Raw genomic sequence first — 23,955 nt, 5'->3', positions numbered from 1 at the left:
CATTGAAGTTTACAAGACACAAAGTTCTACTCTAATTGACTGAATCAGCTTACTCTGCTGCTTGAGATTATTATCTCAAATGCTGTATTCTCGTCACGTGTACTGACAAAAACCCTAACCAGCTGCTCTGAATCTCTCACCAACTTGAAATGACAGATTAGAAACATATTATTGGGGAAAATATGAGCATTTAGTTAGTGTCTAAGTATGGTGATACGCCACCATGTGCTCTCAAGAAAAATGTCCTTCCTACTTGGCGGTGGCTCTATAACTCTCTGAAACAAGCAGGAAGGATGGAACTGCATTTTTCTGCATAATATCAGTCCATGGCATAAAAACAAGGAAACCCATCTTGTTTTAGAAGGGGACTATATCAAACTGAATTACAGAACTTTCCCAACCAGCCTAAAATCAAAATATATCAAATTTCCTGGAGAATGTGGGCATCGATCCCACTACTTCTCGCATGCTGAGCGAGCACTCTACCATTTGAGCTAATTCCCCATCTGCAGAGCTCTCTGTAAATGACTTATTTGTCCAGTCTCCCCTGAGGGCCTGTGATGAGAGACTTCATTCATTTGTCTAGGCAATGTGATCCAGTCCAGGACAGAACAACATACACGCTGAAGAGGTTGCCATGATTTGCCACAGAAACTATTCTTACACAGGGGGATTAGCTCAAATGGAAGAGCACTCGCGTTGCATGTGAGAGGTAGTGGGATCGATGCCCACATTCTCCACTATTGAACCATTCCCCTTTGTGAGTGACATCCATTGTCTTCGACCTTAAGATGAAACTTATCGGCTGCAGCCACGTGTGAATAGGCTTGCTGTTGTTTCTTGAAAACCTGTCACTTCTCTTTCCAGATCCTCTTTCAGTTTTAACTTTTTAGTGGGAGGCTACAGGTATTTCCACTCTCTGGCCCTTTGCATATCTTGACATTGCGTGTAACCCTGATGACTCACACCATAGCGAAATGCTATACACACCTTGACCCAAGGAGCTCCACACAATACCATTTGGTGGGGGGTTAAACGACCTGCAAGTTTAAACACCAACTCTGAGTATAGGTGAAGATCCTAGAGAGATGTCATACCTGAAACCTCCCACAAGTCTTTTAGAACTAAAGAAGCCTCTTGGACGACCAGTGTAACATCTTCAAAAAAACACAAGCAAGGCCAGTTGCCTATGTATGCAGGTACAATACCAGAAAACATAAGTTAGAGTCCTGTAGTCCCCTAAATTGTTCTCCAGTAAAGAAATGATAACCAACTGTGGTCTGCACGCATGGGTTAAAATCCAGTTTTTTCAGCAATAGTTTTCTTCTTCTTCTTGTGTCCACAGCCACTTGTCACCATTGTAACATGTCTCTTAAGAGCAGGAAAAGTTTGAATTTTAGGAGATACGTCTGAATAGGACGAGGTGGCCGAGTGGTCAAGGCGATGGACTGCTAATCCATTGTGCTCTGCACGTGTGGGTTCGAATCCCATCCTCGTCGCAGTGAAGTTTACAAGACACAAAGTTCTACTCTAATTGACTGAATCAGCTTACTCTGCTGCTTGAGATTATTATCTCAAATTCTGTATATTGTCACGTGTACTGACAAAAACGCTAACCAGGTGCTCTGAATCTCTCACCAACTTGAAATGACAGATTAGAAACATATTATTGGGGAAAATATGAGCATTTAGTTAGTGTCTAAGTATGGTGATACGCCACCATGTGCTTTCAAGAAAAATGTCCTTCCTACTTGGTGGTGGCTCTATAACTCTCTGAACCATGCTGGAATGATGGAACTGCATTTTTCTGTATAATATCAGTCCATGGCATAAAAACAAGGAAACCCATCTTGTTTTAGAAGGGGACTATATCAAACTGAATTACAGAACTTTCCCAACCAGCCTAAAATCAAGATATTACAAATTTCCTGGAGAATGTGGGCATCGATCCCACTACTTCTCGCATGCTGAGCGAGCGCTCTACCATTTGAGCTAATTCCCCATCTGCAGAGCTCTCTGTAAATTACTTATTTGTCCAGTCTCCCCTGAGGGCCTGTGATGAGAGACTTCATTCATTTGTCTAGGCAATGTGATCCAGTCCAGGACAGAACAACATACACGCTGAAGAGGTTGCCATGATTTGCCACAGAAGCTATTCTTACACAGGGGGATTATCTCAAATGGTAGAGCACTCGCTTTGCATGTGAGAGGTAGTGGGATCGATGCCCACATTCTACACTATTGAACCCTTCATTCCCCTTTGTGAGTGACATCCATTGTCTTTGACCTTAAGATGAAACTTATCGGCTGCAAACACGTGTGCATAGGCTTGCTGTGGTTTCTTGAAAACCTGTCACTTCTCTTTCCAGATCCTCTTTCAGTTTTAACTTATTAGTGGGAGGCTACAGGTATTTCCACTCTCTGGCCCTTTGCATATCTTGACATTGCGTGTAACCCTAATGACTCACACCATAGCGAAATGCTATACACACCTTGACCCAAGGAGCTCCACACAATACCATTTGGTGGGGGGTTAAACAACCTGCAAGTTTAAACACCAACTCTGAGTATAGGTGAAGATCCTAGAGAGACTTCATACCTGAAACCTCCCACAAGTCTTTTAGAACTAAAGAAGCCTCTTGGACGACCAGTGTAACATCTTCAAAAAAACACAAGCAAGGCCAGTTGCCTATGTACGCAGGTACAATACCAGAAAACATAAGTTAGAGTCCTGTAGTCCCCTAAATTGTTCTCCAGTAAAGAAATGATAACCAACTGTGGTCTGCACGCATGGGTTAAAATCCATTTTTTTCAGCAATAGTTTTCTTCTTCTTCTTGTGTCCACAGCCACTTGTCACCATTGTAACATGTCTCTTAAGAGCAGGAAAAGTTTCAATTTTAGGAGATAAATTTACCTCTGAATAGGACGAGGTGGCCGAGTGGTCAAGGCGATGGACTGCTAATCCATTGTGCTCTGCACGCGTGGGTTCGAATCCCATCCTTGTCGCAGTGAAGTTTACAAGACACAAAGTTCTACTCTAATTGACTGAATCAGCTTACTCTGCTGCTTGAGATTATTATCTCAAATGCTGTATATTGTCACGTGTACTGACAAAAACGCTAACCAGGTGCTCTGAATCTCTCACCAACTTGAAATGACAGATTAGAAACATATTATTGGGGAAAATATGAGCATTTAGTTAGTGTCTAAGTATGGTGATACGCCACCATGTGCTCTCAAGAAAAATGTCCTTCCTACTTGGCGCTGGCTCTATAACTCTCTGAACCATGCTGCAAGGATGGAACTGCATTTTTCTGTATAACATCAGTCCATGGCATAAAAACAAGGAAACCCATCTTGTTTTAGAAGGGGACTATATCAAACTGAATTACAGAACTTTCCCAATCAGACTAAAATCAAGATATTACAAATTTCCTGGAGAATGTGGGCATCGATCCCACTACTTCTCGCATGCTAAGCGAGCGCTCTACCATTTGAGCTAATTCCCCATCCGCAGAGCTCTCTGTAAATGACTTACTTGTCCAGTCTCCCCTGAGGGCCTGTGATGAGAGACTTCATTCATTTGTCTAGGCAATGTGATCCAGTCCAGGACAGAACAACATACACGCTGAAGAGGTTGCCATGATTTGCCACAGAAGCTATTCTTACACAGGGGGATTATCTCAAATGGTAGAGCACTCGCTTTGCATGTGAGAGGTAGTGGGATCGATGCCCACATTCTACACTATTGAACCCTTCATTCCCCTTTGTGAGTGACATCCATTGTCTTTGACCTTAAGATGAAACTTATCGGCTGCAAACACGTGTGCATAGGCTTGCTGTGGTTTCTTGAAAACCTGTCACTTCTCTTTCCAGATCCTCTTTCAGTTTTAACTTATTAGTGGGAGGCTACAGGTATTTCCACTCTCTGGCCCTTTGCATATCTTGACATTGCGTGTAACCCTAATGACTCACACCATAGCGAAATGCTATACACACCTTGACCCAAGGAGCTCCAAACAATACCATTTGGTGGGGGGTTAAACGACCTGCAAGTTTAAACACCAACTCTGAGTATAGGTGAAGATCCTAGAGAGATTTCATACCTGAAACCTCCCACAAGTCTTTTAGAACTAAAGAAGCCTCTTGGACGACCAGTGTAACATCTTCAAAAAAACACAAGCAAGGCCAGTTGCCTATGTACGCAGGTACAATACCAGAAAACATAAATTAGAGTCCTGTAGTCCCCTAAATTGTTCTCCAGTAAAGAAATGATAACCAACTGTGGTCTGCACGCATGGGTTAAAATCCAGTTTTTTCAGCAATAGTTTTCTTCTTCTTCTTGTGTCCACAGCCACTTGTCACCATTGTAACATGTCTCTTAAGAGCAGGAAAAGTTTGAATTTTAGGAGATAAATTTACCTCTGAATAGGACGAGGTGGCCGAGTGGTCAAGGCGATGGACTGCTAATCCATTGTGCTCTGCACCCGTGGGATCGAATCCCATCCTTGTCGCATTGAAGTTTACAAGACACAAAGTTCTACTCTAATTGACTGAATCAGCTTACTCTGCTGCTTGAGATTATTATCTCAAATGCTGTATTCTCGTCACGTGTACTGACAAAAACCCTAACCAGCTGCTCTGAATCTCTCACCAACTTGAAATGACAGATTAGAAACATATTATTGGGGAAAATATGAGCATTTAGTTAGTGTCTAAGTATGGTGATACGCCACCATGTGCTCTCAAGAAAAATGTCCTTCCTACTTGGCGGTGGCTCTATAACTCTCTGAAACAAGCAGGAAGGATGGAACTGCATTTTTCTGCATAATATCAGTCCATGGCATAAAAACAAGGAAACCCATCTTGTTTTAGAAGGGGACTATATCAAACTGAATTACAGAACTTTCCCAACCAGCCTAAAATCAAAATATATCAAATTTCCTGGAGAATGTGGGCATCGATCCCACTACTTCTCGCATGCTGAGCGAGCACTCTACCATTTGAGCTAATTCCCCATCTGCAGAGCTCTCTGTAAATGACTTATTTGTCCAGTCTCCCCTGAGGGCCTGTGATGAGAGACTTCATTCATTTGTCTAGGCAATGTGATCCAGTCCAGGACAGAACAACATACACGCTGAAGAGGTTGCCATGATTTGCCACAGAAACTATTCTTACACAGGGGGATTAGCTCAAATGGAAGAGCACTCGCGTTGCATGTGAGAGGTAGTGGGATCGATGCCCACATTCTCCACTATTGAACCATTCCCCTTTGTGAGTGACATCCATTGTCTTCGACCTTAAGATGAAACTTATCGGCTGCAGCCACGTGTGAATAGGCTTGCTGTTGTTTCTTGAAAACCTGTCACTTCTCTTTCCAGATCCTCTTTCAGTTTTAACTTTTTAGTGGGAGGCTACAGGTATTTCCACTCTCTGGCCCTTTGCATATCTTGACATTGCGTGTAACCCTGATGACTCACACCATAGCGAAATGCTATACACACCTTGACCCAAGGAGCTCCACACAATACCATTTGGTGGGGGGTTAAACAACCTGCAAGTTTAAACACCAACTCTGAGTATAGGTGAAGATCCTAGAGAGACTTCATACCTGAAACCTCCCACAAGTCTTTTAGAACTAAAGAAGCCTCTTGGACGACCAGTGTAACATCTTCAAAAAAACACAAGCAAGGCCAGTTGCCTATGTACGCAGGTACAATACCAGAAAACATAAGTTAGAGTCCTGTAGTCCCCTAAATTGTTCTCCAGTAAAGAAATGATAACCAACTGTGGTCTGCACGCATGGGTTAAAATCCAGTTTTTTCAGCAATAGTTTTCTTCTTCTTCTTGTGTCCACAGCCACTTGTCACCATTGTAACATGTCTCTTAAGAGCAGGAAAAGTTTCAATTTTAGGAGATAAATTTACCTCTGAATAGGACGAGGTGGCCGAGTGGTCAAGGCGATGGACTGCTAATCCATTGTGCTCTGCACGCGTGGGTTCGAATCCCATCCTTGTCGCAGTGAAGTTTACAAGACACAAAGTTCTACTCTAATTGACTGAATCAGCTTACTCTGCTGCTTGAGATTATTATCTCAAATGCTGTATATTGTCACGTGTACTGACAAAAACGCTAACCAGGTGCTCTGAATCTCTCACCAACTTGAAATGACAGATTAGAAACATATTATTGGGGAAAATATGAGCATTTAGTTAGTGTCTAAGTATGGTGATACGCCACCATGTGCTCTCAAGAAAAATGTCCTTCCTACTTGGCGCTGGCTCTATAACTCTCTGAACCATGCTGCAAGGATGGAACTGCATTTTTCTGTATAACATCAGTCCATGGCATAAAAACAAGGAAACCCATCTTGTTTTAGAAGGGGACTATATCAAACTGAATTACAGAACTTTCCCAATCAGACTAAAATCAAGATATTACAAATTTCCTGGAGAATGTGGGCATCGATCCCACTACTTCTCGCATGCTAAGCGAGCGCTCTACCATTTGAGCTAATTCCCCATCCGCAGAGCTCTCTGTAAATGACTTACTTGTCCAGTCTCCCCTGAGGGCCTGTGATGAGAGACTTCATTCATTTGTCTAGGCAATGTGATCCAGTCCAGGACAGAACAACATACACGCTGAAGAGGTTGCCATGATTTGCCACAGAAGCTATTCTTACACAGGGGGATTATCTCAAATGGTAGAGCACTCGCTTTGCATGTGAGAGGTAGTGGGATCGATGCCCACATTCTACACTATTGAACCCTTCATTCCCCTTTGTGAGTGACATCCATTGTCTTTGACCTTAAGATGAAACTTATCGGCTGCAAACACGTGTGCATAGGCTTGCTGTGGTTTCTTGAAAACCTGTCACTTCTCTTTCCAGATCCTCTTTCAGTTTTAACTTATTAGTGGGAGGCTACAGGTATTTCCACTCTCTGGCCCTTTGCATATCTTGACATTGCGTGTAACCCTAATGACTCACACCATAGCGAAATGCTATACACACCTTGACCCAAGGAGCTCCAAACAATACCATTTGGTGGGGGGTTAAACGACCTGCAAGTTTAAACACCAACTCTGAGTATAGGTGAAGATCCTAGAGAGATTTCATACCTGAAACCTCCCACAAGTCTTTTAGAACTAAAGAAGCCTCTTGGACGACCAGTGTAACATCTTCAAAAAAACACAAGCAAGGCCAGTTGCCTATGTACGCAGGTACAATACCAGAAAACATAAATTAGAGTCCTGTAGTCCCCTAAATTGTTCTCCAGTAAAGAAATGATAACCAACTGTGGTCTGCACGCATGGGTTAAAATCCAGTTTTTTCAGCAATAGTTTTCTTCTTCTTCTTGTGTCCACAGCCACTTGTCACCATTGTAACATGTCTCTTAAGAGCAGGAAAAGTTTCAATTTTAGGAGATAAATTTACCTCTGAATAGGACGAGGTGGCCGAGTGGTCAAGGCGATGGACTGCTAATCCATTGTGCTCTGCACGCGTGGGTTCGAATCCCATCCTCGTCGCAGTGAAGTTTACAAGACACAAAGTTCTACTCTAATTGACTGAATCAGCTTACTCTGCTGCTTGAGATTATGATCTCAAATGCTGTATATTGTCACGTGTACTGACAAAAACGCTAACCAGGTGCTCTGAATCTCTCACCAACTTGAAATGACAGATTAGAAACATATTATTGGGGAAAATATGAGCATTTAGTTAGTGTCTAAGTATGGTGATACGCAACCATGTGCTCTCAAGAAAAATGTCCTTCCTACTTGGCGCTGGCTCTATAACTCTCTGAACCATGCTGGAAGGATGGAACTGCATTTTTCTGTATAATATCAGTCCATGGCATAAAAACAAGGAAACCCATCTTGTTTTAGAAGGGGACTATATCAAACTGAATTACAGAACTTTCCCAATCAGACTAAAATCAAGATATTACAAATTTCCTGGAGAATGTGGGCATCGATCCCACTACTTCTCGCATGCTAAGCGAGCGCTCTACCATTTGAGCTAATTCCCCATCCGCAGAGCTCTCTGTAAATTACTTACTTGTCCAGTCTCCCCTGAGGGCCTGCGATGAGAGACTTCATTCATTTGTCTAGGCAATGTGATCCAGTCCAGGACAGAACAACATACACGCTGAAGAGGTTGCCATGATTTGCCACAGAAGCTATTCTTACACAGGGGGATTATCTCAAATGGTAGAGCACTCGCTTTGCATGTGAGAGGTAGTGGGATCGATGCCCACATTCTACACTATTGAACCCTTCATTCCCCTTTGTGAGTGACATCCATTGTCTTTGACCTTAAGATGAAACTTATCGGCTGCAAACACGTGTGCATAGGCTTGCTGTGGTTTCTTGAAAACCTGTCACTTCTCTTTCCAGATCCTCTTTCAGTTTTAACTTATTAGTGGGAGGCTACAGGTATTTCCACTCTCTGGCCCTTTGCATATCTTGACATTGCGTGTAACCCTAATGACTCACACCATAGCGAAATGCTATACACACCTTGACCCAAGGAGCTCCACACAATACCATTTGGTGGGGGGTTAAACAACCTGCAAGTTTAAACACCAACTCTGAGTATAGGTGAAGATCCTAGAGAGATTTCATACCTGAAACCTCCCACAAGTCTTTTAGAACTAAAGAAGCCTCTTGGACGACCAGTGTAACATCTTCAAAAAAACACAAGCAAGGCCAGTTGCCTATGTACGCAGGTACAATACCAGAAAACATAAGTTAGAGTCCTGTAGTCCCCTAAATTGTTCTCCAGTAAAGAAATGATAACCAACTGTGGTCTGCAGGCATGGGTTAAAATCCAGTTTTTTCAGCAATAGTTTTCTTCTTCTTCTTGTGTCCACAGCCACTTGTCACCATTGTAACATGTCTCTTAAGAGCAGGAAAAGTTTCAATTTTAGGAGATAAATTTACCTCTGAATATGACGAGGTGGCCGAGTGGTCAAGGCGATGGACTGCTAATCCATTGTGCTCTGCACGCGTGGGTTCGAATCCCATCCTCGTCGCAGTGAAGTTTACAAGACACAAAGTTCTACTCTAATTGACTGAATCAGCTTACTCTGCTGCATGAGATTATTGTCTCAAATTCTGTATTCTCGTTCACGTGTACTGACAAAAACGCTAACCAGGTGCTCTGAATCTCTCACCAACTTGAAATGACTAATTAGAAACATATTATTGGGGAAAATATCAGCATTTAGTTAGTGTCTAAGTATGGTGATACGCCACCATGTGCTCTCAAGAAAAATGTCCTTCCTACTTGGCGCTGGCTCTATAACTCTCTGAACCATGCTGGAAGGATGGAACTGCATTTTTCTGTATAATATCAGTCCATGGCATAAAAACAAGGAAACCCATCTTGTTTTAGAAGGGGACTATATCAAACTGAATTACAGAACTTTCCCAATCAGACTAAAATCAAGATATTACAAATTTCCTGGAGAATGTGGGCATCGATCCCACTACTTCTCGCATGCTAAGCGAGCGCTCTACCATTTGAGCTAATTCCCCATCCGCAGAGCTCTCTGTAAATTACTTACTTGTCCAGTCTCCCCTGAGGGCCTGCGATGAGAGACTTCATTCATTTGTCTAGGCAATGTGATCCAGTCCAGGACAGAACAACATACACGCTGAAGAGGTTGCCATGATTTGCCACAGAAACTATTCTTACACAGGGGGATTAGCTCAAATGGTAGAGCACTCGCTTTGCATGTGAGAGGTAGTGGGATCGATGCCCACATTCTCCACTATTGAACCATTAATTCCCCTTTGTGAGTGACATCCATTGTCTTCGACCTTAAGATGAAACTTATCGGCTGCAAACACGTGTGCATAGGCTTGCTGTGGTTTCTTGAAAACCTGTCACTTCTCTTTCCAGATCCTCTTTCAGTTTTAACTTTTTAGTTGGAGGCTACAGGTATTTCCACTCTCTGGCCCTTTGCATATCTTGACATTGCGTGTAACCCTAATGACTCACACCATAGTGAAATGCTATACACTCCTTGACCCAAGGAGCTCCACACAATACCATTTGGTGGGGGGTTAAACGACCTGCAAGTTTAAACACCAACTCTGAGTATAGGTGAAGATCCTAGAGAGATTTCATACCTGAAACCTCCCACAAGTCTTTTAGAACTAAAGAAGCCTCTTGGACGACCAGTGTAACATCTTCAAAAAAAACACAAGCAAGGCCAGTTGCCTATGTATGCAGGTACAATACCAGAAAACATAAGTTAGAGTCCTGTAGTCCCATAAATTGTTCTCCAGTAAAGAAATGATAACTAACTGTGGTCTGCACGCATGGGTTATAATCCAGTTTTTTCAGCAATAGTTGTCTTCTTCTTCTTGTGTCCACAGCCACTTGTCACCATTGTAACATGTCTCTTAAGAGCAGGAAAAGTTTCAATTTTAGGAGATAAATTTACCTCTGAATAGGACGAGGTGGCCGAGGGGTCAAGGCGATGGACTGCTAATCCATTGTGCTCTGCACGCGTGGGTTCGAAGCCCATCCTTGTCGCAGTGAAGTTTACAAGACACAAAGTTCTACTCTAATTGACTGAATCAGCTTACTCTGCTGCTTGAGATTATTATCTCAAATGCTGTATTCTCGTCACGTGTACTGACAAAAACGCTAATCAGGTGCTCTGAATCTCTCACCAACTTGAAATGACAGATTAGAAACATATTATTGGGGAAAATATGAGCATTTAGTTAGTGTCTAAGTATGGTGATACGCCACCATGTGCTCTCAAGAAAAATGTCCTTCCTACTTGGCGGTGGCTCTATAACTCTCTGAACCATGCTGGAAGGATGGAACTGCATTTTTCTGTATAATATCAGTCCATGGCATAAAAACAAGGAAACCCATCTTGTTTTAGAAGGGGACTATATCAAACTGAATTACAGAACTTTCCCAATCAGACTAAAATCAAGATATTACAAATTTCCTGGAGAATGTGGGCATCGATCCCACTACTTCTCGCATGCTAAGCGAGCGCTCTACCATTTGAGCTAATTCCCCATCCGCAGAGCTCTCTGTAAATTACTTACTTGTCCAGTCTCCCCTGAGGGCCTGCGATGAGAGACTTCATTCATTTGTCTAGGCAATGTGATCCAGTCCAGGACAGAACAACATACACGCTGAAGAAGTTGCCATGATTTGCCACAGAAGCTATTCTTACACAGGGGGATTATCTCAAATGGTAGAGCACTCGCTTTGCATGTGAGAGGTAGTGGGATCGATGCCCACATTCTACACTATTGAACCCTTCATTCCCCTTTGTGAGTGACATCCATTGTCTTTGACCTTAAGATGAAACTTATCGGCTGCAAACACGTGTGCATAGGCTTGCTGTGGTTTCTTGAAAACCTGTCACTTCTCTTTCCAGATCCTCTTTCAGTTTTAACTTATTAGTGGGAGGCTACAGGTATTTCCACTCTCTGGCCCTTTGCATATCTTGACATTGCGTGTAACCCTAATGACTCACACCATAGCGAAATGCTATACACACCTTGACCCAAGGAGCTCCACACAATACCATTTGGTGGGGGGTTAAACAACCTGCAAGTTTAAACACCAACTCTGAGTATAGGTGAAGATCCTAGAGAGATTTCATACCTGAAACCTCCCACAAGTCTTTTAGAACTAAAGAAGCCTCTTGGACGACCAGTGTAACATCTTCAAAAAAACACAAGCAAGGCCAGTTGCCTATGTACGCAGGTACAATACCAGAAAACATAAGTTAGAGTCCTGTAGTCCCCTAAATTGTTCTCCAGTAAAGAAATGATAACCAACTGTGGTCTGCAGGCATGGGTTAAAATCCAGTTTTTTCAGCAATAGTTTTCTTCTTCTTCTTGTGTCCACAGCCACTTGTCACCATTGTAACATGTCTCTTAAGAGCAGGAAAAGTTTCAATTTTAGGAGATAAATTTACCTCTGAATATGACGAGGTGGCCGAGTGGTCAAGGTGATGGACTGCTAATCCATTGTGCTCTGCACGCGTGGGTTCGAATCCCATCCTCGTCGCAGTGAAGTTTACAAGACACAAAGTTCTACTCTAATTGACTGAATCAGCTTACTCTGCTGCATGAGATTATTGTCTCAAATTCTGTATTCTCGTCACGTGTACTGACAAAAACGCTAACCAGGTGCTCTGAATCTCTCACCAACTTGAAATGACTAATTAGAAACATATTATTGGGGAAAATATCAGCATTTAGTTAGTGTCTAAGTATGGTGATACGCCACCATGTGCTCTCAAGAAAAATGTCCTTCCTACTTGGCGCTGGCTCTATAACTCTCTGAACCATGCTGGAAGGATGGAACTGCATTTTTCTGTATAATATCAGTCCATGGCATAAAAACAAGGAAACCCATCTTGTTTTAGAAGGGGACTATATCAAACTGAATTACAGAACTTTCCCAATCAGACTAAAATCAAGATATTACAAATTTCCTGGAGAATGTGGGCATCGATCCCACTACTTCTCGCATGCTAAGCGAGCGCTCTACCATTTGAGCTAATTCCCCATCCGCAGAGCTCTCTGTAAATTACTTACTTGTCCAGTCTCCCCTGAGGGCCTGCGATGAGAGACTTCATTCATTTGTCTAGGCAATGTGATCCAGTCCAGGACAGAACAACATACACGCTGAAGAGGTTGCCATGATTTGCCACAGAAACTATTCTTACACAGGGGGATTAGCTCAAATGGTAGAGCACTCGCTTTGCATGTGAGAGGTAGTGGGATCGATGCCCACATTCTCCACTATTGAACCATTAATTCCCCTTTGTGAGTGACATCCATTGTCTTCGACCTTAAGATGAAACTTATCGGCTGCAAACACGTGTGCATAGGCTTGCTGTGGTTTCTTGAAAACCTGTCACTTCTCTTTCCAGATCCTCTTTCAGTTTTAACTTTTTAGTTGGAGGCTACAGGTATTTCCACTCTCTGGCCCTTTGCATATCTTGACATTGCGTGTAACCCTAATGACTCACACCATAGTGAAATGCTATACACTCCTTGACCCAAGGAGCTCCACACAATACCATTTGGTGGGGGGTTAAACGACCTGCAAGTTTAAACACCAACTCTGAGTATAGGTGAAGATCCTAGAGAGATTTCATACCTGAAACCTCCCACAAGTCTTTTAGAACTAAAGAAGCCTCTTGGACGACCAGTGTAACATCTTCAAAAAAAACACAAGCAAGGCCAGTTGCCTATGTATGCAGGTACAATACCAGAAAACATAAGTTAGAGTCCTGTAGTCCCATAAATTGTTCTCCAGTAAAGAAATGATAACTAACTGTGGTCTGCACGCATGGGTTATAATCCAGTTTTTTCAGCAATAGTTGTCTTCTTCTTCTTGTGTCCACAGCCACTTGTCACCATTGTAACATGTCTCTTAAGAGCAGGAAAAGTTTCAATTTTAGGAGATAAATTTACCTCTGAATAGGACGAGGTGGCCGAGGGGTCAAGGCGATGGACTGCTAATCCATTGTGCTCTGCACGCGTGGGTTCGAAGCCCATCCTTGTCGCAGTGAAGTTTACAAGACACAAAGTTCTACTCTAATTGACTGAATCAGCTTACTCTGCTGCTTGAGATTATTATCTCAAATGCTGTATTCTCGTCACGTGTACTGACAAAAACGCTAATCAGGTGCTCTGAATCTCTCACCAACTTGAAATGACAGATTAGAAACATATTATTGGGGAAAATATGAGCATTTAGTTAGTGTCTAAGTATGGTGATACGCCACCATGTGCTCTCAAGAAAAATGTCCTTCCTACTTGGCGGTGGCTCTATAACTCTCTGAACCATGCTGGAAGGATGGAACTGCATTTTTCTGTATAATATCAGTCCATGGCATAAAAACAAGGAAACCCATCTTGTTTTAGAAGGGGACTATATCAAACTGAATTACAGAACTTTCCCAATCAGACTAAAATCAAGATATTACAAATTTCCTGGAGAATGTGGGCATCGATCCCACTACTTCTCGCATGCTAAGCGAGCGCTCTACCATTTGAGCTAATTCCCCATCTGCAGAGCTCTCTGTAAATGACTTACTTGTCCAGTCTCCCCTGAGGGCCTGTGATGAGAGACTTTATTCATTTGTCTAGGCAATGTGATCCAGTCCAGGACAGAACAACATACACGCTGAAGAGGTTGCCATGATTTGCCACAGAAACTATTCTTACACAGGGGGATTAGCTCAAATGGTAGAGCACTCGCTTTGCATGTGAGAGGTAGTGGGATCGATGCCCACATTCTCCACTATTGAACCATTAATTCCCCTTTGTGAGTGACATCCATTGTCTTTGACCTTAAGATGAAACTTATCGGCTGCAAACACGTGTGCATAGGCTTGCTGTGGTTTCTTGAAAACCTGTCACTTCTCTTTCCAGATACTCTTTCAGTTTTAACTTATTAGTGGGAGGCTACAGGTATTTCCACTCTCTGGCCCTTTGCATATCTTGACATTGCGTGTAACCCTAATGACTCACACCATAGCGAAATGCTATACACACCTTGACCCAAGGAGCTCCACACAATACCATTTGGTGGGGGGTTAAACGACCTGCAAGTTTAAACACCAACTCTGAGTATAGGTGAAGATCCTAGACAGATTTAATACCTGAAACCTCCCACAAGTCTTTTAGAACTAAAGAAGCCTCTTGGACGACCAGTGTAACATCTTCAAAAAAACACAAGCAAGGCCAGTTGCCTATGTACGCAGGTACAATACCAGAAAACATAAATTAGAGTCCTGTAGTCCCCTAAATTGTTCTCCAGTAAAGAAATGATAACCAACTGTGGTCTGCACGCATGGGTTAAAATCCAGTTTTTTCAGCAATAGTTTTCTTCTTCTTCTTGTGTCCACAGCCACTTGTCACCATTGTAACATGTCTCTTAAGAGCAGGAAAAGTTTGAATTTTAGGAGATAAATTTACCTCTGAATAGGACGAGGTGGCCGAGTGGTCAAGGCGATGGACTGCTAATCCATTGTGCTCTGCACGCGTGGGTTCGAATCCCATCCTTGTCGCAGTGAAGTTTACAAGACACAAAGTTCTACTCTAATTGACTGAATCAGCTTACTCTGCTGCTTGAGATTATTATCTCAAATGCTGTATATTGTCACGTGTACTGACAAAAACGCTAACCAGGTGCTCTGAATCTCTCACCAACTTGAAATGACAGATTAGAAACATATTATTGGGGAAAATATGAGCATTTAGTTAGTGTCTAAGTATGGTGATACGCCACCATGTGCTCTCAAGAAAAATGTCCTTCCTACTTGGCGCTGGCTCTATAACTCTCTGAACCATGCTGGAAGGATGGAACTGCATTTTTCTGTATAATATCAGTCCATGGCATAAAAACAAGGAAACCCATCTTGTTTTAGAAGGGGACTATATCAAACTGAATTACAGAACTTTCCCAATCAGACTAAAATCAAGATATTACAAATTTCCTGGAGAATGTGGGCATCGATCCCACTACTTCTCGCATGCTAAGCGAGCGCTCTACCATTTGAGCTAATTCCCCATCCGCAGAGCTCTCTGTAAATGACTTACTTGTCCAGTCTCCCCTGAGGGCCTGTGATGAGAGACTTCATTCATTTGTCTAGGCAATGTGATCCAGTCCAGGACAGAACAACATACACGCTGAAGAGGTTGCCATGATTTGCCACAGAAGCTATTCTTACACAGGGGGATTATCTCAAATGGTAGAGCACTCGCTTTGCATGTGAGAGGTAGTGGGATCGATGCCCACATTCTACACTATTGAACCCTTCATTCCCCTTTGTGAGTGACATCCATTGTCTTTGACCTTAAGATGAAACTTATCGGCTGCAAACACGTGTGCATAGGCTTGCTGTGGTTTCTTGAAAACCTGTCACTTCTCTTTCCAGATCCTCTTTCAGTTTTAACTTATTAGTGGGAGGCTACAGGTATTTCCACTCTCTGGCCTTTTGCATATCTTGACATTGCGTGTAACCCTAATGACTCACACCATAGCGAAATGCTATACACACCTTGACCCAAGGAGCTCCACACAATACCATTTGGTGGGGGGTTAAACAACCTGCAAGTTTAAACACCAACTCTGAGTATAGGTGAAGATCCTAGAGAGATTTCATACCTGAAACCTCCCACAAGTCTTTTAGAACTAAAGAAGCCTCTTGGACGACCAGTGTAACATCTTCAAAAAAACACAAGCAAGGCCAATTGCCTATGTACGCAGGTACAATACCAGAAAACATAAATTAGAGTCCTGTAGTCCCCTAAATTGTTCTCCAGTAAAGAAATGATAACCAACTGTGGTCTGCACGCATGGGTTAAAATCCAGTTTTTTCAGCAATAGTTTTCTTCTTCTTCTTGTGTCCACAGCCACTTGTCACCATTGTAACATGTCTCTTAAGAGCAGGAAAAGTTTCAATTTTAGGAGATAAATTTACCTCTGAATAGGACGAGGTGGCCGAGTGGTCAAGGCGATGGACTGCTAATCCATTGTGCTCTGCACGCGTGGGTTCGAATCCCATCCTTGTCGCAGTGAAGTTTACAAGACACAAAGTTCTACTCTAATTGACTGAATCAGCTTGCTCTGCTGCTTGAGATTATTATCTCAAATGCTGTATATTGTCACGTGTACTGACAAAAACGCTAACCAGGTGCTCTGAATCTCTCACCAACTTGAAATGACAGATTAGAAACATATTATTGGGGAAAATATGAGCATTTAGTTAGTGTCTAAGTATGGTGATACGCCACCATGTGCTCTCAAGAAAAATGTCCTTCCTACTTGGCGCTGGCTCTATAACTCTCTGAACCATGCTGGAAGGATGGAACTGCATTTTTCTGTATAATATCAGTCCATGGCATAAAAACAAGGAAACCCATCTTGTTTTAGAAGGGGACTATATCAAACTGAATTACAGAACTTTCCCAACCAGACTAAAATCAAGATATTACAAATTTCCTGGAGAATGTGGGCATCAATCCCACTACTTCTCGCATGCTAAGCGAGCGCTCTACCATTTGAGCTAATTCCCCATCCGCAGAGCTCTCTGTAAATGACTTACTTGTCCAGTCTCCCCTGAGGGCCTGTGATGAGAGACTTCATTCATTTGTCTAGGCAATGTGATCCAGTCCAGGACAGAACAACATACACGCTGAAGAGGTTGCCATGATTTGCCACAGAAGCTATTCTTACACAGGGGGATTATCTCAAATGGTAGAGCACTCGCTTTGCATGTGAGAGGTAGTGGGATCGATGCCCACATTCTACACTATTGAACCCTTCATTCCCCTTTGTGAGTGACATCCATTGTCTTTGACCTTAAGATGAAACTTATCGGCTGCAAACACGTGTGCATAGGCTTGCTGTGGTTTCTTGAAAACCTGTCACTTCTCTTTCCAGATCCGTTTTCAGTTTTAACTTATTAGTGGGAGGCTACAGGTATTTCCACTCTCTGGCCCTTTGCATATCTTGACATTGCGTGTAACCCTAATGACTCACACCATAGCGAAATGCTATACACACCTTGACCCAAGGAGCTCCACACAATACCATTTGGTGGGGGGTTAAACAACCTGCAAGTTTAAACACCAGCTCTGAGTATAGGTGAAGATCCTAGAGAGATTTCATACCTGAAACCTCCCACAAGTCTTTTAGAACTAAAGAAGCCTCTTGGACGACCAGTGTAACATCTTCAAAAAAACACAAGCAAGGCCAGTTGCCTATGTACGCAGGTACAATACCAGAAAACATAAGTTAGAGTCCTGTAGTCCCCTAAATTGTTCTCCAGTAAAGAAATGATAACCAACTGTGGTCTGCACGCTTGGGTTGAAATCCAGTTTTTTCAGCAATAGTTTTCTTCTTCTTCTTGTGTCCACAGCCACTTGTCACCATTGTAACATGTCTCTTAAGAGCAGGAAAAGTTTCAATTTTAGGAGATACCTCTGAATAGGACGAGGTGGCCGAGTGGTCAAGGCGATGGACTGCTAATCCATTGTGCTCTGCACGCGTGGGTTCGAATCCCATCCTCGTCGCAGTGAAGTTTACAAGACACAAAGTTCTACTCTAATTGACTGAATCAGCTTACTCTGCTGCATGAGATTATTGTCTCAAATTCTGTATTCTCGTCACGTGTACTGACAAAAACGCTAACCAGGTGCTCTGAATCTCTCACCAACTTGAAATGACTAATTAGAAACATATTATTGGGGAAAATATGAGCATTTAGTTAGTGTCTAAGTATGGTGATACGCCACCATGTGCTCTCAAGAAAAATGTCCTTCCTACTTGGCGCTGGCTCTATAACTCTCTGAACCATGCTGGAAGGATGGAACTGCATTTTTCTGTATAATATCAGTCCATGGCATAAAAACAAGGAAACCCATCTTGTTTTAGAAGGGGACTATATCAAACTGAATTACAGAACTTTCCCAATCAGACATTACAAATTTCCTGGAGAATGTGGGCATCGATCCCACTACTTCTCGCATGCTAAGCGAGCGCTCTACCATTTGAGCTAATTCCCCATCCGCAGAGCTCTCTGTAAATGACTTACTTGTCCAGTCTCCCCTGAGGGCCTGTGATGAGAGACTTCATTCATTTGTCTAGGCAATGTGATCCAGTCCAGGACAGAACAACATACACGCTGAAGAGGTTGCCATGATTTGCCACAGAAGCTATTCTTACACAGGGGGATTATCTCAAATGGTAGAGCACTCGCTTTGCATGTGAGAGGTAGTGGGATCGATGCCCACATTCTACACTATTGAACCCTTCATTCCCCTTTGTGAGTGACATCCATTGTCTTTGACCTTAAGATGAAACTTATCGGCTGCAAACACGTGTGCATAGGCTTGCTGTGGTTTCTTGAAAACCTGTCACTTCTCTTTCCAGATCCTCTTTCAGTTTTAACTTATTAGTGGGAGGCTACAGGTATTTCCAGTCTCTGGCCCTTTGCATATCTTGACATTGCGTGTAACCCTAATGACTCACACCATAGCGAAATGCTATACACACCTTGACCCAAGGAGCTCCACACAATACCATTTGGTGGGGGGTTAAACGACCTGCAAGTTTAAACACCAACTCTGAGTATAGGTGAAGATCCTAGAGAGATTTCATACCTGAAACCTCCCACAAGTCTTTTAGAACTAAAGAAGCCTCTTGGACGACCAGTGTAACATCTTCAAAAAAACACAAGCAAGGCCAGTTGCCTATGTACGCAGGTACAATACCAGAAAACATAAATTAGAGTCCTGTAGTCCCCTAAATTGTTCTCCAGTAAAGAAATGATAACCAACTGTGGTCTGCACGCATGGGTTAAAATACAGTTTTTTCAGCAATAGTTTTCTTCTTCTTCTTGTGTCCACAGCCACTTGTCACCATTGTAACATGTCTCTTAAGAGCAGGAAAAGTTTTAATTTTAGGAGATAAATTTACCTCTGAATAGGACGAGGTGGCCGAGTGGTCAAGGCGATGGACTGCTAATCCATTGTGCTCTGCACGCGTGGGTTCGAATCCCATCCTTGTCGCAGTGAAGTTTACAAGACACAAAGTTCTACTCTAATTGACTGAATCAGCTTGCTCTGCTGCTTGAGATTATTATCTCAAATGCTGTATATTGTCACGTGTACTGACAAAAACGCTAACCAGGTGCTCTGAATCTCTCACCAACTTGAAATGACAGATTAGAAACATATTATTGGGGAAAATATGAGCATTTAGTTAGTGTCTAAGTATGGTGATACGCCACCATGTGCTCTCAAGAAAAATGTCCTTCCTACTTGGCGCTGGCTCTATAACTCTCTGAACCATGCTGGAAGGATGGAACTGCATTTTTCTGTATAATATCAGTCCATGGCATAAAAACAAGGAAACCCATCTTGTTTTAGAAGGGGACTATATCAAACTGAATTACAGAACTTTCCCAACCAGACTAAAATCAAGATATTACAAATTTCCTGGAGAATGTGGGCATCGATCCCACTACTTCTCGCATGCTAAGCGAGCGCTCTACCATTTGAGCTAATTCCCCATCCGCAGAGCTCTCTGTAAATGACTTACTTGTCCAGTCTCCCCTGAGGGCCTGTGATGAGAGACTTCATTCATTTGTCTAGGCAATGTGATCCAGTCCAGGACAGAACAACATACACGCTGAAGAGGTTGCCATGATTTGCCACAGAAGCTATTCTTACACAGGGGGATTATCTCAAATGGTAGAGCACTCGCTTTGCATGTGAGAGGTAGTGGGATCGATGCCCACATTCTACACTATTGAACCCTTCATTCCCCTTTGTGAGTGACATCCATTGTCTTTGACCTTAAGATGAAACTTATCGGCTGCAAACACGTGTGCATAGGCTTGCTGTGGTTTCTTGAAAACCTGTCACTTCTCTTTCCAGATCCTCTTTCAGTTTTAACTTATTAGTGGGAGGCTACAGGTATTTCCACTCTCTGGCCCTTTGCATATCTTGACATTGCGTGTAACCCTAATGACTCACACCATAGCGAAATGCTATACACACCTTGACCCAAGGAGCTCCACACAATACCATTTGGTGGGGGGTTAAACAACCTGCAAGTTTAAACACCAGCTCTGAGTATAGGTGAAGATCCTAGAGAGATTTCATACCTGAAACCTCCCACAAGTCTTTTAGAACTAAAGAAGCCTCTTGGACGACCAGTGTAACATCTTCAAAAAAACACAAGCAAGGCCAGTTGCCTATGTACGCAGGTACAATACCAGAAAACATAAATTAGAGTCCTGTAGTCCCCTAAATTGTTCTCCAGTAAAGAAATGATAACCAACTGTGGTCTGCACGCATGGGTTAAAATCCAGTTTTTTCAGCAATAGTTTTCTTCTTCTTCTTGTGTCCACAGCCACTTGTCACCATTGTAACATGTCTCTTAAGAGCAGGAAAAGTTTCAATTTTAGGAGATAAATTTACCTCTGAATAAGACGAGGTGGCCGAGTGGTCAAGGCGATGGACTGCTAATCCATTGTGCTCTGCACGCGTGGGTTCGAATCCCATCCTTGTCGCAGTGAAGTTTACAAGACACAAAGTTCTACTCTAATTGACTGAATCAGCTTACTCTGCTGCTTGAGATTATTATCTCAAATGCTGTATATTGTCACGTGTACTGACAAAAACGCTAACCAGGTGCTCTGAATCTCTCACCAACTTGAAATGACAGATTAGAAACATATTATTGGGGAAAATATGAGCATTTAGTTAGTGTCTAAGTATGGTGATACGCCACCATGTGCTCTCAAGAAAAATGTCCTTCCTACTTGGCGCTGGCTCTATAACTCTCTGAACCATGCTGCAAGGATGGAACTGCATTTTTCTGTATAATATCAGTCCATGGCATAAAAACAAGGAAACCCATCTTGTTTTAGAAGGGGACTATATCAAACTGAATTACAGAACTTTCCCAATCAGACTAAAATCAAAATATTACAAATTTCCTGGAGAATGTGGGCATCGATCCCACTACTTCTCGCATGCTAAGCGAGCGCTCTACCATTTGAGCTAATTCCCCATCCGCAGAGCTCTCTGTAAATGACTTACTTGTCCAGTCTCCCCTGAGGGCCTGTGATGAGAGACTTCATTCATTTGTCTAGGCAATGTGATCCAGTCCAGGACAGAACAACATACACGCTGAAGAGGTTGCCATGATTTGCCACAGAAGCTATTCTTACACAGGGGGATTATCTCAAATGGTAGAGCACTCGCTTTGCATGTGAGAGGTAGTGGGATCGATGCCCACATTCTACACTATTGAACCCTTCATTCCCCTTTGTGAGTGACATCCATTGTCTTTGACCTTAAGATGAAACTTATCGGCTGCAAACACGTGTGCATAGGCTTGCTGTGGTTTCTTGAAAACCTGTCACTTCTCTTTCCAGATCCTCTTTCAGTTTTAACTTATTAGTGGGAGGCTACAGGTATTTCCACTCTCTGGCCCTTTGCATATCTTGACATTGCGTGTAACCCTAATGACTCACACCATAGCGAAATGCTATACACACCTTGACCCAAGGAGCTCCACACAATACCATTTGGTGGGGGGTTAAACGACCTGCAAGTTTAAACACCAACTCTGAGTATAGGTGAAGATCCTAGACAGATTTAATACCTGAAACCTCCCACAAGTCTTTTAGAACTAAAGAAGCCTCTTGGACGACCAGTGTAACATCTTCAAAAAAACACAAGCAAGGCCAGTTGCCTATGTACGCAGGTACAATACCAGAAAACATAAATTAGAGTCCTGTAGTCCCCTATATTGTTCTCCAGTAAAGAAATGATAACCAACTGTGGTCTGCACGCATGGGTTAAAATCCAGTTTTTTCAGCAATAGTTTTCTTCTTCTTCTTGTGTCCACAGCCACTTGTCACCATTGTAACATGTCTCTTAAGAGCAGGAAAAGTTTCAATTTTAGGAGATAAATTTACCTCTGAATAGGACGAGGTGGCCGAGTGGTCAAGGCGATGGACTGCTAATCCATTGTGCTCTGCACGCGTGGGTTCGAATCCCATCCTTGTCGCAGTGAAGTTTACAAGACACAAAGTTCTACTCTAATTGACTGAATCAGCTTACTCTGCTGCTTGAGATTATTATCTCAAATGCTGTATATTGTCACGTGTACTGACAAAAACGCTAACCAGGTGCTCTGAATCTCTCACCAACTTGAAATGACAGATTAGAAACATATTATTGGGGAAAATATGAGCATTTAGTTAGTGTTTAAGTATGGTGATACGCAACCATGTGCTCTCAAGAAAAATGTCCTTCCTACTTGGCGCTGGCTCTATAACTCTCTGAACCATGCTGGAAGGATGGAACTGCATTTTTCTGTATAATATCAGTCCATGGCATAAAAACAAGGAAACCCATCTTGTTTTAGAAGGGGACTATATCAAACTGAATTACAGAACTTTCCCAATCAGACTAAAATCAAGATATTACAAATTTCCTGGAGAATGTGGGCATCGATCCCACTACTTCTCGCATGCTAAGCGAGCGCTCTACCATTTGAGCTAATTCCCCATCCGCAGCGCTCTCTGTAAATGACTTACTTGTCCAGTCTCCCCTGAGGGCCTGTGATCAGAGACTTCATTCATTTGTCTAGGCAATGTGATCCAGTCCAGGACAGAACAACATACACGCTGAAGAGGTTGCCATGATTTGCCACAGAAGCTATTCTTACACAGGGGGATTATCTCAAATGGTAGAGCACTCGCTTTGCATGTGAGAGGTAGTGGGATCGATGCCCACATTCTACACTATTGAACCCTTCATTCCCCTTTGTGAGTGACATCCATTGTCTTTGACCTTAAGATGAAACTTATCGGCTGCAAACACGTGTGCATAGGCTTGCTGTGGTTTCTTGAAAACCTGTCACTTCTCTTTCCAGATCCTCTTTCAGTTTTAACTTATTAGTGGGAGGCTACAGGTATTTCCACTCTCTGGCCCTTTGCATATCTTGACATTGCGTGTAACCCTAATGACTCACACCATAGCGAAATGCTATACACACCTTGACCCAAGGAGCTCCACACAATACCATTTGGTGGGGGGTTAAACAACCTGCAAGTTTAAACACCAGCTCTGAGTATAGGTGAAGATCCTAGAGAGATTTCATACCTGAAACCTCCCACAAGTCTTTTAGAACTAAAGAAGCCTCTTGGACGACCAGTGTAACATCTTCAAAAAAACACAAGCAAGGCCAGTTGCCTATGTACGCAGGTACAATACCAGAAAACATAAATTAGAGTCCTGTAGTCCCCTAAATTGTTCTCCAGTAAAGAAATGATAACCAACTGTGGTCTGCACGCATGGGTTAAAATCCAGTTTCTTCAGCAATAGCTTTCTTCTTCTTCTTGTGTCCACAGCCACTTGTC

General features: G+C 42.6%; 12 non-coding genes across 12 annotated transcripts; all 12 read left to right on the top strand.

The window, feature by feature from the left end:
• Window positions 1–1,417: 1,417 nt before the first annotated feature.
• trnas-gcu (transfer RNA serine (anticodon GCU)) lies at window positions 1,418–1,499 on the top strand. The gene has a single exon. It is a non-coding gene; the product is annotated as a tRNA-Ser (tRNA).
• A 1,426-nt stretch (window positions 1,500–2,925) lies between these two features.
• On the top strand, window positions 2,926–3,007 carry trnas-gcu (transfer RNA serine (anticodon GCU)). The gene has a single exon. It is a non-coding gene; the product is annotated as a tRNA-Ser (tRNA).
• A 2,931-nt stretch (window positions 3,008–5,938) lies between these two features.
• trnas-gcu (transfer RNA serine (anticodon GCU)) lies at window positions 5,939–6,020 on the top strand. Its single transcript has one exon. It is a non-coding gene; the product is annotated as a tRNA-Ser (tRNA).
• Window positions 6,021–7,446: 1,426 nt separating this feature from the next.
• On the top strand, window positions 7,447–7,528 carry trnas-gcu (transfer RNA serine (anticodon GCU)). The gene has a single exon. It is a non-coding gene; the product is annotated as a tRNA-Ser (tRNA).
• Window positions 7,529–8,954: 1,426 nt separating this feature from the next.
• On the top strand, window positions 8,955–9,036 carry trnas-gcu (transfer RNA serine (anticodon GCU)). Its single transcript has one exon. It is a non-coding gene; the product is annotated as a tRNA-Ser (tRNA).
• A 2,938-nt stretch (window positions 9,037–11,974) lies between these two features.
• trnas-gcu (transfer RNA serine (anticodon GCU)) lies at window positions 11,975–12,056 on the top strand. The gene has a single exon. It is a non-coding gene; the product is annotated as a tRNA-Ser (tRNA).
• A 2,937-nt stretch (window positions 12,057–14,993) lies between these two features.
• Window positions 14,994–15,075, top strand: trnas-gcu (transfer RNA serine (anticodon GCU)). The gene has a single exon. It is a non-coding gene; the product is annotated as a tRNA-Ser (tRNA).
• A 1,426-nt stretch (window positions 15,076–16,501) lies between these two features.
• On the top strand, window positions 16,502–16,583 carry trnas-gcu (transfer RNA serine (anticodon GCU)). Its single transcript has one exon. It is a non-coding gene; the product is annotated as a tRNA-Ser (tRNA).
• Window positions 16,584–18,003: 1,420 nt separating this feature from the next.
• trnas-gcu (transfer RNA serine (anticodon GCU)) lies at window positions 18,004–18,085 on the top strand. Its single transcript has one exon. It is a non-coding gene; the product is annotated as a tRNA-Ser (tRNA).
• A 1,415-nt stretch (window positions 18,086–19,500) lies between these two features.
• Window positions 19,501–19,582, top strand: trnas-gcu (transfer RNA serine (anticodon GCU)). The gene has a single exon. It is a non-coding gene; the product is annotated as a tRNA-Ser (tRNA).
• A 1,426-nt stretch (window positions 19,583–21,008) lies between these two features.
• On the top strand, window positions 21,009–21,090 carry trnas-gcu (transfer RNA serine (anticodon GCU)). The gene has a single exon. It is a non-coding gene; the product is annotated as a tRNA-Ser (tRNA).
• Window positions 21,091–22,516: 1,426 nt separating this feature from the next.
• trnas-gcu (transfer RNA serine (anticodon GCU)) lies at window positions 22,517–22,598 on the top strand. The gene has a single exon. It is a non-coding gene; the product is annotated as a tRNA-Ser (tRNA).
• Window positions 22,599–23,955: the final 1,357 nt, after the last annotated feature.

This window comes from Platichthys flesus, chromosome 16, assembly GCF_949316205.1.
Source record: "Platichthys flesus chromosome 16, fPlaFle2.1, whole genome shotgun sequence".
NCBI lineage: Eukaryota > Metazoa > Chordata > Actinopteri > Pleuronectiformes > Pleuronectidae > Platichthys > Platichthys flesus.
This window is presented reverse-complemented; position numbering and strand designations above follow the sequence as displayed.